The following is a 13,761-nucleotide window of genomic DNA, read 5'->3' on the forward strand; positions in this document are numbered from 1 at the left end:
GCTACAACCTTGGTGGCTTAAACAACTCCAGTTATTCTCTTACAGTCCTGGAGGAGAGAGAGCTGTCACCAGGGCTGTTTTCCTTACGGAGAGATCCTTCCTCCCCTCCTCCAGTATCTGGTAGCTTCAAGTCACCTGGGCTTATGGCCACATCACTCCAATCTCTGCCTTAGTCTACACATGAGTCTCTTTTTCTTGTCTAAGGACATTTGCGATGTCACTGAGGTCCCACTTGGGTAATTCAGATGACCTCATCTCAACATCCTCAATTACATCTCTGAAGACCCTTAGCCAGGGCCAGGTCACAATCTCAGGTTCCAGGGCATGTGGAGTGGGCGTATCCTTCAGGGGGTACCATCAGTCCACTGTGGCCCCAACCTTGGCCTTGTGGTGTGGCCAGGGCTGGTCCTGGTTTCCCTGCATCAAGGCCTTGATACCTAAAGACAAACACATAAGGGACCAGGCTCAGTGGGAAGAAGGATCTTGTCCCAAGTTTCATGTGGAGATAAGGATTTGAACCCAGGCAGAATGGCATCAGTGCCCCTGCCTCACCTGGGCGCCCCACCCAGCCTCTGAAGTCCCGGCCAGAGGAAAAGTCCCCACAAGAAACGGTGCGCAAAAGAACCTGGGAGCCCAGGCGCCTGGGTCCCTCTCAGTCCTGCCATCAACCAGCAGCGCGCCCCCCTCTGGGCCTCAGTTTGCTCATCTGTGAGGCGGGAAGGTGGGGAACGGTGGGTCTGGATGACCCCCAAGGGCCCCTCCCAGCTCTGGTGTTGTGTGACACTGTCACTGTCATCTCTCATCTGCTGCCCAGGGTATGATTCCCACACCAGCGAAGCCCTCCCCACCATTCCTGCTGCCAGATGTGGGGCCTGCCCGCAAAGTCAGCCCCCGGGGTGAGCGGAGGGGGGGGGGGGGGGCTGTCCCCTGGCTGCTTGCCACCTCGGCCTCGCCCTGGCCACCGAGGGCATGGGAGCTCTTTCCTCAGGCTCTGTGAAGGACGGTGGGGAGGGCTCTTCCTGGAGCCCCTGGGTATCGCACTCAGGCGCGGCAGGCTGCGCGGGAAGCCAGTGGGGGCTGGGAAGTTAGCTGGTTGTGAGGCTCCAGACCCGGAGAGTTCAGCCGGGAGCTGGCTCCGCTGCCAGACCCCAGAACATCTGCAGAGGGGACTGGTGGGGCTGAGAAGCCCTCGCCGATCATCTGGACCATCCAAGCCAAGATATGGGGAGCATCCCAGGGGCCAAATCTTAGGCTGGTGACTTTGGAAGGGAAAACAAAACAAAAAACCGACTGAGGGCGGGTGGCGGGCCTCCGAAAGTTCCATTTCCAAACCCGGGCAGGGCATGAGGAGTTGTTTGTAAGTGCAAACATTTTTCTTAAAAACCCACTTATAGCCTGCACGGAGGCCCTTCCCCTCTGGCCGGTCCCTCTGGCTCCGAGTCAAGAGCAGCAACTGTTTGCATTTGAGCTAATAATGTTCGAGAGCTGGAGCCGAGTTAGGGACAGAATTGCAAACTTTAATTAGCAGGATGAGATTAACATCCCAGCAGGAGGTTGGGGTGGGGGCCTCCTTCAGGCTCATCTGATCCCCGTGGACAAACCCCCCAGTGGAGGGCTCCCGTAGAGTGAACAGGAGCCCGGCCAGCCAGAGCTGAGACCTGCGGTGTTAATCTCCGCCTGGCGGCCCCCAGCTGAGCCTTACTGCTTCCAAGACCCCTGGTCCAACCGCTGCTTCTCACTTGCTGGTTTTCTTCCTTGCAGGTGCCTCAAGAAAACAATCAGAGGCTGTGTGACCTTGGGGCAGTTGCTCACCCTCTCGGGGTATAGGAGGCTAAGTGGGGAGGTTTGGAACAATCGACGGGATCTTGGAGCCCAGCCCGGCGGGGTGGAGGAATTCCAGCCGCCTTCCTGTGTAGCCTGGGGTCACACGCCCCGCTGGGCTGCCCTGGCCCGGCTCCGGCCCGGCTCCGGCTCCGGCCCGGCGGAGAACGTTCTGGTCTCTGGTTTAGCCCTGCATCCGGCGGCCGCGGAGCTGTTTCCACAGTCCCCGGGAACCCGGTCCGCGTGGGACGCGCCTTCCTGGGAATGGAGTCATCTGCTCCTTTTTATTTTTCGCTGCTTTCTCCTTCCACGCGAGCCCCCGGCCTCTGCAGTCCCGCCCCAGCCCGCGTTTCCCGGGACGCGGGCTGAGCCCCGGGAGGCCGCGCTGCCGCCGGCCCGCGCGGCGGACAATAACCGTAAATAACGCTCCCTTGTCAACGCAGCCAAAACGGAAACGGTTACAAGGTTTTTTAATAAGCGTCCCCCATCAATCTGCCTCCCTCCCGGGCCCTGGGCACCGGAGGACGGGAAGGATGCGGGGCACCGGGCGCGCCGCACCGGGCCGGTGCCGGGGGCGGAGGACGCCGGGGGGAGAGGGGAACGGGCAAGTGAGAGACGAGGGGGCGCGAGCGGCCGGGGTCACGCGCGCCAGCCGAGCCGGGAAGCGGCCGCGGTGAGTAACACCGTTGCCATGGCGACGTGGCCGCGAGGAACAGGAAGCGGCAGAAATAGCAGCCGCCGCGGCCCGGCCCCTCCCCCCGCGAGCCCGTTGCCACGGCGACCGGGCCCGAGCGAGGCTGCGCGGGCGGCCGCGGCCTCCTGCGCCCGGACTGCGCATGCGCAGTGGCCGGTCCCGCGCGGGCGTCGTGGGGGCGCCGCGCCGCAGCCCCCGCGGCCGCCGGGACCCCCCAGAGCTGCCCGGGCCTGGGGCTCGGATCGGTGGGGGCGAGAGAAAAGCAAAAGTTTCCATTGTTTGCTGGGAACGGGCCCCTCCTTTGTTTCTGGCGCGTGCGCTGAAGGCGGGAGGGGGCGGCGGCGGCCCCAAGGTCCCTAACGTCTTCTGAGCGACAGGCCCGGCCGGGGACGCTGGGGGGACGCGGGCGGACGGCCCTGCCCTCCCGGAGCCCCCGGCGTCCCAGGCCCGGCTGCCTGGTGTCCAGATGCGGCTGCACGGGGTGCAGAGGACACCAGGGCCCGTCCACCAGCGACGGCCGGCCCAGCCGAGGAAGTCCGGGAGCCAGGCCGCCCGCGCAGGCCGCCCCGGCGAGATTATGCCGAAGGGCCGCAGCCCCACGTGCCAGGCCTGGCGTGTGCGTGTGTGTCGGGGGCACACGGTCACCTCGAGGCTCTCGTGGAGAATTTCTTTCTCCAGGTTTTGTTTGGCTTATTTTTAATAAGGGTCAGAGTTCTGGGCTTCTGTGGGGCAGGGGGAAGGGTCACCTCAGATGGCCAGGCCAGGAGGACCCCAGGGGACGGGTCACGGGGCCTGGGCCTGCTGGCCAGGGCCTGGAGCCAGAACCCTCCCTCCCATCTGGCACTGCTCCCAGCAGGCAGGGCCAGAGTCAGCAGGCTACAGGCTTCCCGCCTGCTCCCCAGGGTGTAGCCCCAGAGAGGACCAAGGACTGAGGACCTCTTTCCCTGGGCAGGCAGCTGTCATCTTCGCGCTCTGGCCTCGGCCACACTGGCCAAGAGAGGAGCAAGCAGAGTGGCCCAGGTCCCCAGGGCTTTCTGCGTGGAGAGGGAGGCCTCTGTTTTGCACAGGACCAGGCAGTGTGCCCAGGGAGGGGACCAGGGGCCCTCCAACCCCCCACGCCAACCGCCGTAGACTAGTGCAGGCAGCAGGGCATCCACAGCACCCAGGAGAGGGATTTCTCCTCTCTGCTTCCTCTGGAGATGGAGAGGTGCCCCTGCCCTGGAGGGGAAGCCCCTAGTGCCCAGAAGACTTCCATCTGCCACCAGGGACTTGGAGGAGGAAGCAAAGACTGGGAGCAGGGGCTGCGGTCAGGAGAAGCCTCACCTTGTCCAAGAGGTAGTCGCATCTCCTGAGAGCAGGCTTTGTACTGGACAGCCCTGCTGGATATGGGGAAAAGGCAGTGCCTGCAGCTTGGGTTGAGATGGTTCATTGAGGGCAGTAGGAGAGCTCTTCCCACAGTGCCTGGCACACACCAGATGCCAGAATATGGCATCCACTCTGAGCTGGAGGGGGTGACCACTCTGCCCTGTGTGACCCAGGATAGCTGCCTTGCGGCCAAGACCTGGGCTGGCTTCTGGCCAGGTGGGTTGACCTTGGTGCACGCTAAGGGAAGGAGTCTAACTGGGATCAGAAGCACAGCTGGTTGTGGACTCTGCTACCAACTCACTGTGTGATCTGAGGCAGGTCACCTACCCTGTGGGCCTCAGCCTTCCCATCTGGCAAGTGGGAAGAATGATGACCACCCTTGACTGCGCTGGCCAGTGCCAGGCCCCCCACTCAGGTCTGTTTATTTTTTTATCTAATTTGACCCTGAAAGCAACGCAGAGGGCAAATGACTATGATGATCCCAACTCCATGATGAGGGACAGAGCTTCCCTGGGATCACGCATGTCCTGTCTGTCACGCCAGAGAAGAGCGCCAAGCTGCTTGTGTCACCGTCACTCCCCCACCTTCTCCACCCCTGCGCCTGCCTTTGGGGCCTCAGACCACAGCCTTTCCTTTGTCCTCTGCCTTTCTGAGACTGGCAGAGACCAGCTCTTGGTGGGAGACGCCCTCAGGGGTCCTGGCAGCTCAGGACAGGTCTGCCATCCTGTTTCTTCTGCTGCCGACACGGAAGGGTTGGGGTCCTTAACACAGCGGCTGGACGTGTGGCATCCAGATGGTGCAGTTAATCGTGCTGGAAGCTGTAAATCAGCGTTATTGTCCCTGTGCCCCCCCCCCCCTGTGCTTGTCACCTGGAGGAGGAGTTTGTGGGAGAAGCCCCTTCAGCCCTGCCCACCCGCCCCTGGCTTTGTTCCCTCTCAGTAGCCCACAGGAGATGGCCCAATGCAGGTGCCCAGCTGCCAGGCTGTGTGGCTTTGCTCGAGCCCTGGATTTCCTCAGCAGTCTCAGTTTCCTCGTCCATGAAACAGGGCTGGCCATGGCACATGCTGTCCCAAGATGGGGCTGCTGTGTGTGGGCGCCCCACCTGGGCCTGGCTCCAGGGGCCTCGGGCGGTGCTGGTTCTAAGCCTGACTCTGCTGGTCTTCACACAGCTGCTCAGTGAACCCTCCACTGCACACCGGAAGCTGAGGCTCAGAGGAGAGAAGGAAGTTGCCCAAGGCCACACAGCCCCTGGCCAAGGAGCTGGGATTAACCCTGCTGTAAACCCGGGTCCCTGACCTCCCCCGGAAGTCCTCTGAGATGCCCCACCAAGGTCCCCAGTGGTGGCAGGCCTCATTAGCTGCAGGGCTGAGGGTCCAGGGGCAGGAGATGTGTCCTGATGAAATGAGGACCGGCCAGGGGTGAGCCGACTACGCCTCTCTGCCAAACCTTCCTGGCCCCCCCACCCCGTGGCTGAGTGGCTGCTGCCTCCAGGGACAGGGACAGTCACTCCTCACCAGCCAGCTTCTCTTCTGCCCTGCGTCCATCCTGCACCCCCTCGCTGTCCTCCCCGCTGCACGCAGTGGTCCTGACCATCGGAAGCCCAGCACTGCACTGGGTCTCGGGCCCCCTCGGAGGGGCTCCCATTCTGACAGAGACACTGAGCAACTGGGGACAACTGCCTGGGTGGCCGAGGAGAGGCATGGACGTCCCAGGCGCTCAGACTGGTTCTCAGCTGGGCCTCAGCCGGGCGCCAAGGCCACACCTGCGGGCTGTTCAGGGAGGGCGTCTCCGTCCGTCTGTCCGGCTGCTGGAGCCCATGCCTGCCACCGGGTCCGTTGTGAACACGGTGCTGGAGGCTGGCAAGAGGCCAGTGTGTTGGGACCAGCAGGCTGGGTGTCCTCACAGGTGGAGGGGAGGAAGGTCCCTCAGGTCTCCTACGGGGCACCCAGCCGTGAGGGTGGAGCCTGCAGGGCTGAGTCACCTCGAGGGCCCCACCTTTGATACCACCACGCTGCAGGCTCCTGTCCCCATCTGTGATTCTAGAATTCCAGGCAGAGCACGTAAACCCTCCTTAACCATTGTCCCCAGAGCCCGTTCCCACCCTTGTCCCCAGGAGCAGCCCTCAGTGCCTGCCTGGTTCTGAACGGAGGCCCAGGTCCACTGGATGAACCCGACATCTGGGTGACACCTGGCCAAGGTGGGGCAGGGCAGAGCACTGGACTTGGGGGCAGGAGGCGAGGGTCAGGTCCTGGTGCTGTCATGTGATGTGTCACCTGGTGAGGTGGCATCCTTGAGTGTCCAGCTCAGATGAAATGCCTTGAGGACTTGGGGACATTACTATTACTGTTGCTATTGCTGCCAAGTGACTATGTGACCAAGTAGCAGGTCTAGAGGACCGGCTTTGGGAGGCCTCCCTCTTGAAGCTACTAACATCTGCCCCACCCAGCAAGGGCCGGTCACTGCGCAGGGCGGGGGCTAGGGCAGGCACTAGATCAGACTAGACCCTGCCCCTCTCCCAGGTCGTGGTGACCCCCGGGTCCACGGGTGGCGGGGGCTGTGTTGAGGGCCTCCTGAGGCCGCGTCTGCCTTGGAGGGAGGGGCTGCCATCCACAGGTAATCCCCGCACAGGACGGGAAGGGGCAGCGGCAGGATGTGCGGGCTCCACGGGGAAACAGGAGCCAGCGGACAGCAGACCTGCCTGGCTGCCTGTCGCACGGCCTGGGTCAGCTGCAGACCCGCGCCTCCTGCAGGCTGCCCCTTGGTGAAGCAGAGATGCTGCTGTGGGAGTCACTGCCTTGGGGGAGCCCGAGGGGCTGAGCCTGCAGGCTCGGGTGGGCGACAGCCTGGGGCTGCCGAGAGCCCAGTGGGTGAGGGCCCAGCAGCTCCTGGCCGTCCCCCCCTGGGCCTCGGCCTCTGCAGGGGAGTTGGGGAGCCGAGGAGGCTCCTGCTGGGCTTCCTGGGGGTGCGCTGGCCCCAGGAGCCTCCCTAGCACTCACCCTGGGCCAGGAAGGGCAGATGAGGGTGGGCATCTCGGAGTCCAGGAGGGTGGGAGGGGCGAGACCCCGACAGGAGTCTGGGTGCTACAAAGGCCCCAAGGCTGGAGCCCAGGAGGGGCAGAAGACTCAGGCCAACGCCCAGCGTTCAGGAAAGAGCCACAGGAGGGCAAGAGCAGTCCTCTGCGCAGCTGGGGCAACCGTGGCCCCTGAAGTTGGACCTGCCACGGCTCCCGGGCAGATGCCACTGTTCTGCCAAGAGCCCCACTGGGGACTTGAAGCACTGAGACTGCGGCACAACCCCCCTAAAAATCCCAGCTGGCTCCCAGCTGCCCCAGGGGCCTCCTGAGACAGGAATGAAACTCCTCAAGGACACCATGTACTGCTGGGTGAGAGTTGAGAGCCTGATGCCAAGTCCCAGTCAGGCCACTATCAGCTGTGTGACCTTCAGCAGCTTGCCTAACCTCTCTGAGCCTCATGGGTTAGTGGAGGGTTTGGGGAGCTGATGCCTGAGAGGGGCTTGCAGGGCGCTGGCTGCATTGCATCTGCTCAGTGACCGCAGCGGCTGCTGTTAGTATTATTGATTCCGACTTCCCTGCCGGCCTCTCCTGTGTGCCCAGCTTTGGCTCTACCCAGGTGAACAGCCCCCTCAAGCTGTTCTCTGTTCCCACAGCGCATTATGTTCTTTCAGGCCGCTGGGCCTTTGCCTGTGCTGTGACCCCCCAAAATGTGCCCTTCCCCTCCTGCTGCCCTCAGACCTCAGTGGGTTGTTGGTGCTCTGGGATCTACCCCTGTGCACCCAGGTCCTGTGCCTGCCTGGCTCGTGCCAGCGTTCCAGTGTGACATCCATGTTTGTCCCCTGTCTGAGTTTCTGGCGTCACTGGGACTTCTCAGGCTTGTCTGTCTCCTTGTCCTTGGTGTCCAGCACCAGGGATGCTGGTGTCCTCCCAGGTGGGGGGGAGAAAGGTCCCTCAGGTCTCCTATAGGGCACCCAGTTGTGAGGGTGGAGCCGCAGAATGGAATCTCCCTGAGTGGGCGGACCCCAGAGCAGGGGTGGGCAGGGCCGCCCGCGAGGCCACCTCTCCTCCGCTCCCCCAAGGAGTCCCCGCAGGAGAAGCTTCCATGAGCTCCCATGGGGGTCACAGGGCCCTGCACAGGGTCGGGGACCCCCAACAACCTGCCCCTCTCGCTGCAAGGCGGCCAGGTCGCCCTGCCTGGCCAGAGGGCGGCTGTTGCAGGTATCTGGACAGGTGCTCTGGTCCCCGCCACCCGCCCACTGACCCGGGACCCTCACAGAGTCCAGGGGCAGGAGCGCAGCCTCTTGTTTGGAGATGAGAAGCTGAAGCCCAGGGAGGGAGAGGCTTGGCCAAGGCCACAGGAGCTGACTTTGGATCAGGGAGCAGCTGAGCCTGGGCCTGGGCAAATTCAGTCATGAATCGTGTTTTTATGTGAAGGGGGCGGTCCCCCTACCCTTTTTGTCATGGAATGATCCTCAGAGTCACAAAGGTCATGCTCGGGGTTGTGTGGACTGACTCAGGAAGGGGTTCGGTGGCCCTGGACCTCAGTTTCCTGGCTGCAGAATGGGGACAAGGGGACTCCCTCCAGGGCTGCTGTGGCTCAGTGAGGCGACTCGGCACGGAAGTCCCTCTTTGTCACAGGCAAAGGGCACTGTGACAGGAGGGCCAGCCCCTGGCCGAGGGCGAGCAGGGCGCTGGTCGCAGGGCCTGGGACTCCTGGTGCCTGGGGTCTGGTCTTGGGAACCGGAGCCCCTGCCCCGGGCGGAGGTGGGCGCGGGAAGCGCGTTCTGCAGGCGCTGTCCCCTGCAGCTCTGAGAATTCACTGGCCCTTAGTGTGGCATCGTGTTTATTTTAATTAGCAGGAAACTGACCCATTTCTCCATAAGGGCCTTTGTGGGCTTCAAAGTTGGGGTCGAGGGGTGCTGGGGGCAGCAGGCAAGAACGACACCAGGGTTCTAGAGGGCACACCAGGCACACGGAGCCCGGCCTCCTGACTGGGCTCTGTCCTCTGGGTTGAGGTGACAGGGAGGACCAGGAGCAGAGTCAGAGGCAGCAGGAGGGGACGGCTGTGGCGGGGACCTGCAGAGGGCTGGGGCCAGCGGGCCTCTCTGGGGTCCACAGCCTTTTCGACCTTTGCCGCCTGGGTCACTGGTCCCCCGTGTGACCTGTGCCTGCTGACCTTCACGTGCCCTCCCAGGGCAGGACCCACACAGCATCCTGGGACTCGCAGGATCCCAGGTCTGTGCCCGGCTCTGATGAGCTCCCGGCTTTACGCGGTGGAAACCGAGGCCTGGCGGGGACAGCGCCTTCCCCAGGCCTGCAGAGGACAGAACCCCCACTCCCCTGCCCCGGGGCTCGGCCGCTGCTCCCCTGTGCCCCACTCCAGCCTGCCTCCTCCGCTGCCCACTCCAGGTCCTGCACCCCACGACCTTGGAGGTCATCAGGACTTTACTGAGGTGGGTCCTGATGACCAGAGGGAGGGCTGCCCGCTGCCCTCAGTCCGGGGGCTCCGAGGGGCCTGAGCTCTCCAGCTGACCTCATGCCCTTCAAAGCCCGCTCATCCCAAAGCTCTTGCCGCCTTTCTAGGGCAGAGGCATCCCCAGAGCCTGGTGCCGCTCACGTCCACCTGGACCCTAGAGCCCCGGGCAGGCGGAGACCCAGCCGGACGCAGGCAGAGCCTATGTGCAGGGCTCGCTGGTTTGTGAGACAGATGTTTATTGAGCACCTATTGTTTGCTGGGCATTGTGAATATGATGGCTCCAGGAAGGTCCCCTTGCTCAGTGGTCATTCCAGTGGAATCCATTCAGGGGGACTGTCCAGCTGGACATTCAGGAGCCTTCAGGAAGAAGTGGCCCCCAAGCTGAGGTCAGGCTGGGAAGACGCCAGGGGAATTCCAGGCAGAGGGACACGGGGTGAGCCAAGGCCAGTCCTCGGGAAGCAGCCGGTCACTGGATGTCATCCTGTCCCCAGGGAAGGCAGAGCAGCCATGAGACTGGACTGAGGGTGGGCAGAGCGGCAGAGAGCTCCGTCCTCACGGGCTGCTCAGGTCCAAGGCCCCTCTCCCTGCCCTCAGGACTCACCCTGGTGGGAGACGGCAGAGGAGGCGGTGCCCAGGCCAGCAGCCCGTGGCACCAGGACCCTGCCCAGCCGGAGCCTGAGGCGGGGCCTTTCTCCAGAGGGGCAGGAGCCACCAAGGCTCTGGGGCAGGGGGGGCTTCACTGCGGGCTGGGCTGTGGGTTGGGGAGGGTTTTTAACTGACCCCCTAGTGCTGTGCAGAGAACAGGGGTGGGGGACCACAGCCGGACACCCGGGCGGCTGCTGGGGACGGCGAGGAGGAGCGAGAGCTGCCGAGGGCAGGGTGGGCTGCTGGGGCCGGGCAGGGGGCGGTGGGCGGGCCTAAGCCTAACTTCTGCACGGGGCCCTGGGGTGCCCGTGGTGCAGGGCCTGGGCAGGCTGCCCGGGGTCAGGTGTCCACCGACTCAGAGGGTCAGCAGGGACATCAGGACAGAGGTGGGAGGAAGAGCTGTCCTGTCCCTTCCCAAAGAAGGGCGAGGTCACCCTTCCTGATTCTGAATTTCCAGCCTGCCTCTCCGGGGTCCCATCTGGGGGCATCCACAGTACAGAACATTCTAGAACCTCAAATGTGTTCCTGCAGGTTGGAGAAGTCCTTCCAAGTTCCTCCCAGGGCCCGGATCAAAGGCCCCCTCGGTGAAGGGCAGAGGCTGCTTCCCAGGGCCGGGTCCCACGCTTCGCTTCCCCGGAACGTGCCCACTCCTGACCCTGCTTGGGGTGGGGCCGTGGGACTTGAGCCGCGGTCTCGGGGTGCAGAGCTGGGCGGGGATCCTGGGGCTCCCTCGTTCTCCTGCAGGGGTGCTCCCCACCCTCAGCGAGGGGGCTCTGTGTCCAGGAAGGGACGGAGCTGGAGCTGGGCTGCCACTGGCCTTGCAGATGGATGGAGAAGGGGAGGTGTACGTGAGGGAGAGGGAGAGGGAGAGGGAGGGAGGGAGAGGGAGGCCGGCAGCCCAGCCTGGAACCTAATTGTCCGCTGTCTAATCTGTCAGCGAGGACAGCTTGCCGAGCCCCTCCCGGCGGGCTGATAAATGCCGGCCGAGGCCCCAGCGCCAGAGCTGCCTTAATTGGTATCAGGACGTGCCTGGACTCCATCCGCCAGGCCCCTGCCCTCCTCCCCTTCTGCCACCTCCTCCTCCACCCCGTGGGCCTCCGTCCCCAGCAGGGCTCACCTGCCACCCACCCTCAGGGAGGTTCAGCAGCTATGGTCCTGGCCCAGGAGGAGGGCGTGAGCCCAGCCACTCCCACTCCATCCACGGGGCACCTCCTGTGTCCCCAGCCACGCTGACAAAGCCCTCTGCCAGCCAGGCCCATCCTCACACAGCCCTCCAAGGTTGGGGAACCACCCCTCATGCACCCACACACCCTGGAGGTAGCACCTGGGCGAGCAGGGGACACAGGGAGCAGAAGACTCTGCGGGGCCTGCTTGACCCCAGGACTTCCCTGAGGCCGGGCAAGAAAGCCTGCTGGGATTTTAGGGTGAGTGTGGCCCAGTGTGGAAAATTCAGAGAGGTTTGGCAACCTGTCTAAGATCACACAGGAGGGGAGAGTAAGGTGGCCCTCAAAACAACCAAGTGGGCTGGAATGGTGGCCATGCCTGTAATCTCAGCAACTCAGGAGGCTGAGGCAGGAGGATCATGAGTTCAAAGCCAGCCTCATCAATTTAGCGAGGCCCTAGACAACTCAACAAGATCCTGTCTCCAGATAAAACATACAAAAAGGGGCTGGGGATGTGGCTCAGTAGCTGAGCACTTCTAGGTGCAATTCAATTTTTTCAACTGAATTGAAAATTTTTTTCAGTTTTTCAAAAACAAAAACAAAACTATATGATTGGTTCCCCATGTCACGGGCATCCAGATCCTGAATCTGTGCTAGGGACAGAGAATCTGCACAGACATCGGGATCTTGGCAGGTCAGTGGGCCACTTCAGACCCTGATGGGTGGACTCTCCATTGTCCCTGAGGTTGGAGACTCAAGAAGGAGACATTTCATGCATCTGTCCATCCGTCCATCCATCATGTACAGAGCAACTGCCCTATGCTGAGCCTCATTCTGGAGGCCGGCAAGACAGACGACATGATTTGGGGCCTTGTGCAAAACAAAACTGTTGGGGTGTCCCTTGTTGAAAAAGCATCACTGAAAATTTGAAGGTGGCTTGCCCGCCAGGCCAGCCCGCTGCTGTGGCCACTGTGCTGGACAAGAGCTGACCACAGCCCAGAGCCGGTCCCGTTATGGTGCTGTTTCAGAACTGGAATCCAGGCTTCAGCCCAGGATCTGGAACCCGGAGTCCTTTGTTAAGACAGATCCACCGGAGGCTGAGCTGACCGCTGGGCAGGGGGCTGATTGAGGTCCCTCCTCCCCGCTCAGCATCTGCACACTGCACTGCAGGGTCACCAGCGCTGGATCATGGGTGCCCCGACCTGCAGGGCTGCCACCTGTGTCAGCCATGTGCTGCTCTCCACCACCTGGAAGAAGGAACCCGGTCCCAAGTTCCTCCTGCCTAGGGGTTAGGGGGTCTGTGCTGTTTCGGCCTGGCTGGGGGACTTCCTGTCATCCACGGGAAGCGCTGGCTGAGGTTGCTGGGCCAGGGGCGAGATGCTCCGTGCAGGATTCAGTGGTTTTCTGTTTTACTTTATTTTCTGCGGGGCTGGGCTGGGCCCCAGGCCTCAAGCTGCTCGGCCAGCGCTCTACCCCTGGGCCGAGCCCCGGCCCCCAGGAGCTTTCTTTGTTTTGGGCACCAGGGATTGAGCCCAGGGGTGCTTCACCACCAAGCCACACCCCAGCGCTTTTTGTTTTTTATTTAGAGACAGGATCTTGCTAATTGCCCCAGGCTGGTCTCAAACCTGATCCTCCTGCCTCAGCCTCCCCATCTGCTGGGATCCCAGGTGAGCACCACCGCGCCCGGCCAGGGCAGCTTTCTTAAAAAAAAAGAAAATAGCTTATTGGTGGGGAATGGACTGGGCGCTTAGTATAAAACCACTTCATAACAATAAGGCACAAGGAGAAAGTAGCGACCCGCCGCCAGGCTCCCTCTGAAGGGACGGGCGGCTGCTCAGTGGGACTGCCTGCAGACACATAAGGCCTGCTCCACCCTGGTCTCCACCTGCACTTTGCCCCTCGCCGAGCAAGGCCAGGGCTTCCCAGGAGGACACGGAAGCCCCTCACCAGCGGGTTCCCTCACCAGCTCCAGCGGCCCCTGGTGCACAGCGGCCAGGTCTGCGGACACCACCCCTGGGCCTCCAGCTGGCCCCGCGCTCAGCCTCGCCAGGCCCTGCAGCTGGGGGAGGCAGGGAGCCCTGCGGCCACTTCGGCCCTCCCGGTGGCCCCTCCTGGCTCCTCGAGGTCTGCCCTCCTAAGACACCCGCGAGGCCTCTGGCGCTCTTCTCAGCTGGGGAAGCGCGGCCGGGCACCCTAATCACTTGAGCTTCCTCTGATTTGCATGTCCTTAGGCGCCTTGATTAGCACCCCTTCCCGGGCGCCCGCTCCAGCCACCAAGGCTCTGATTGCAAAGTGGCCTCGACCCCTTTAAAAGTAAAACACGCCCCCCCACGAGTGTCGCCCTGCTTCCCTGAACACTAAGAGATCCGGACGCGTCCCCCAGGAGCCTGCAGCCCAGAAACATTAGGAGCTTCTGGAAGGAATCGGCCGTTCCCCAGCTGGCAGGCCGCGGACTTTTCCTGGTACTCATATTTACCGGCTGCTCTTGGGGCTGGAGGGAGACCTCAGGGCGGTGGTTGGAGGTGCCCATCATCTCCATCATAGGAAGGAAACTGAGGCTCAGAGAGGGTAAGCCACCTGCTCA

This window comes from Ictidomys tridecemlineatus, chromosome 4, assembly GCF_052094955.1.
Source record: "Ictidomys tridecemlineatus isolate mIctTri1 chromosome 4, mIctTri1.hap1, whole genome shotgun sequence".
Lineage (NCBI taxonomy): Eukaryota > Metazoa > Chordata > Mammalia > Rodentia > Sciuridae > Ictidomys > Ictidomys tridecemlineatus.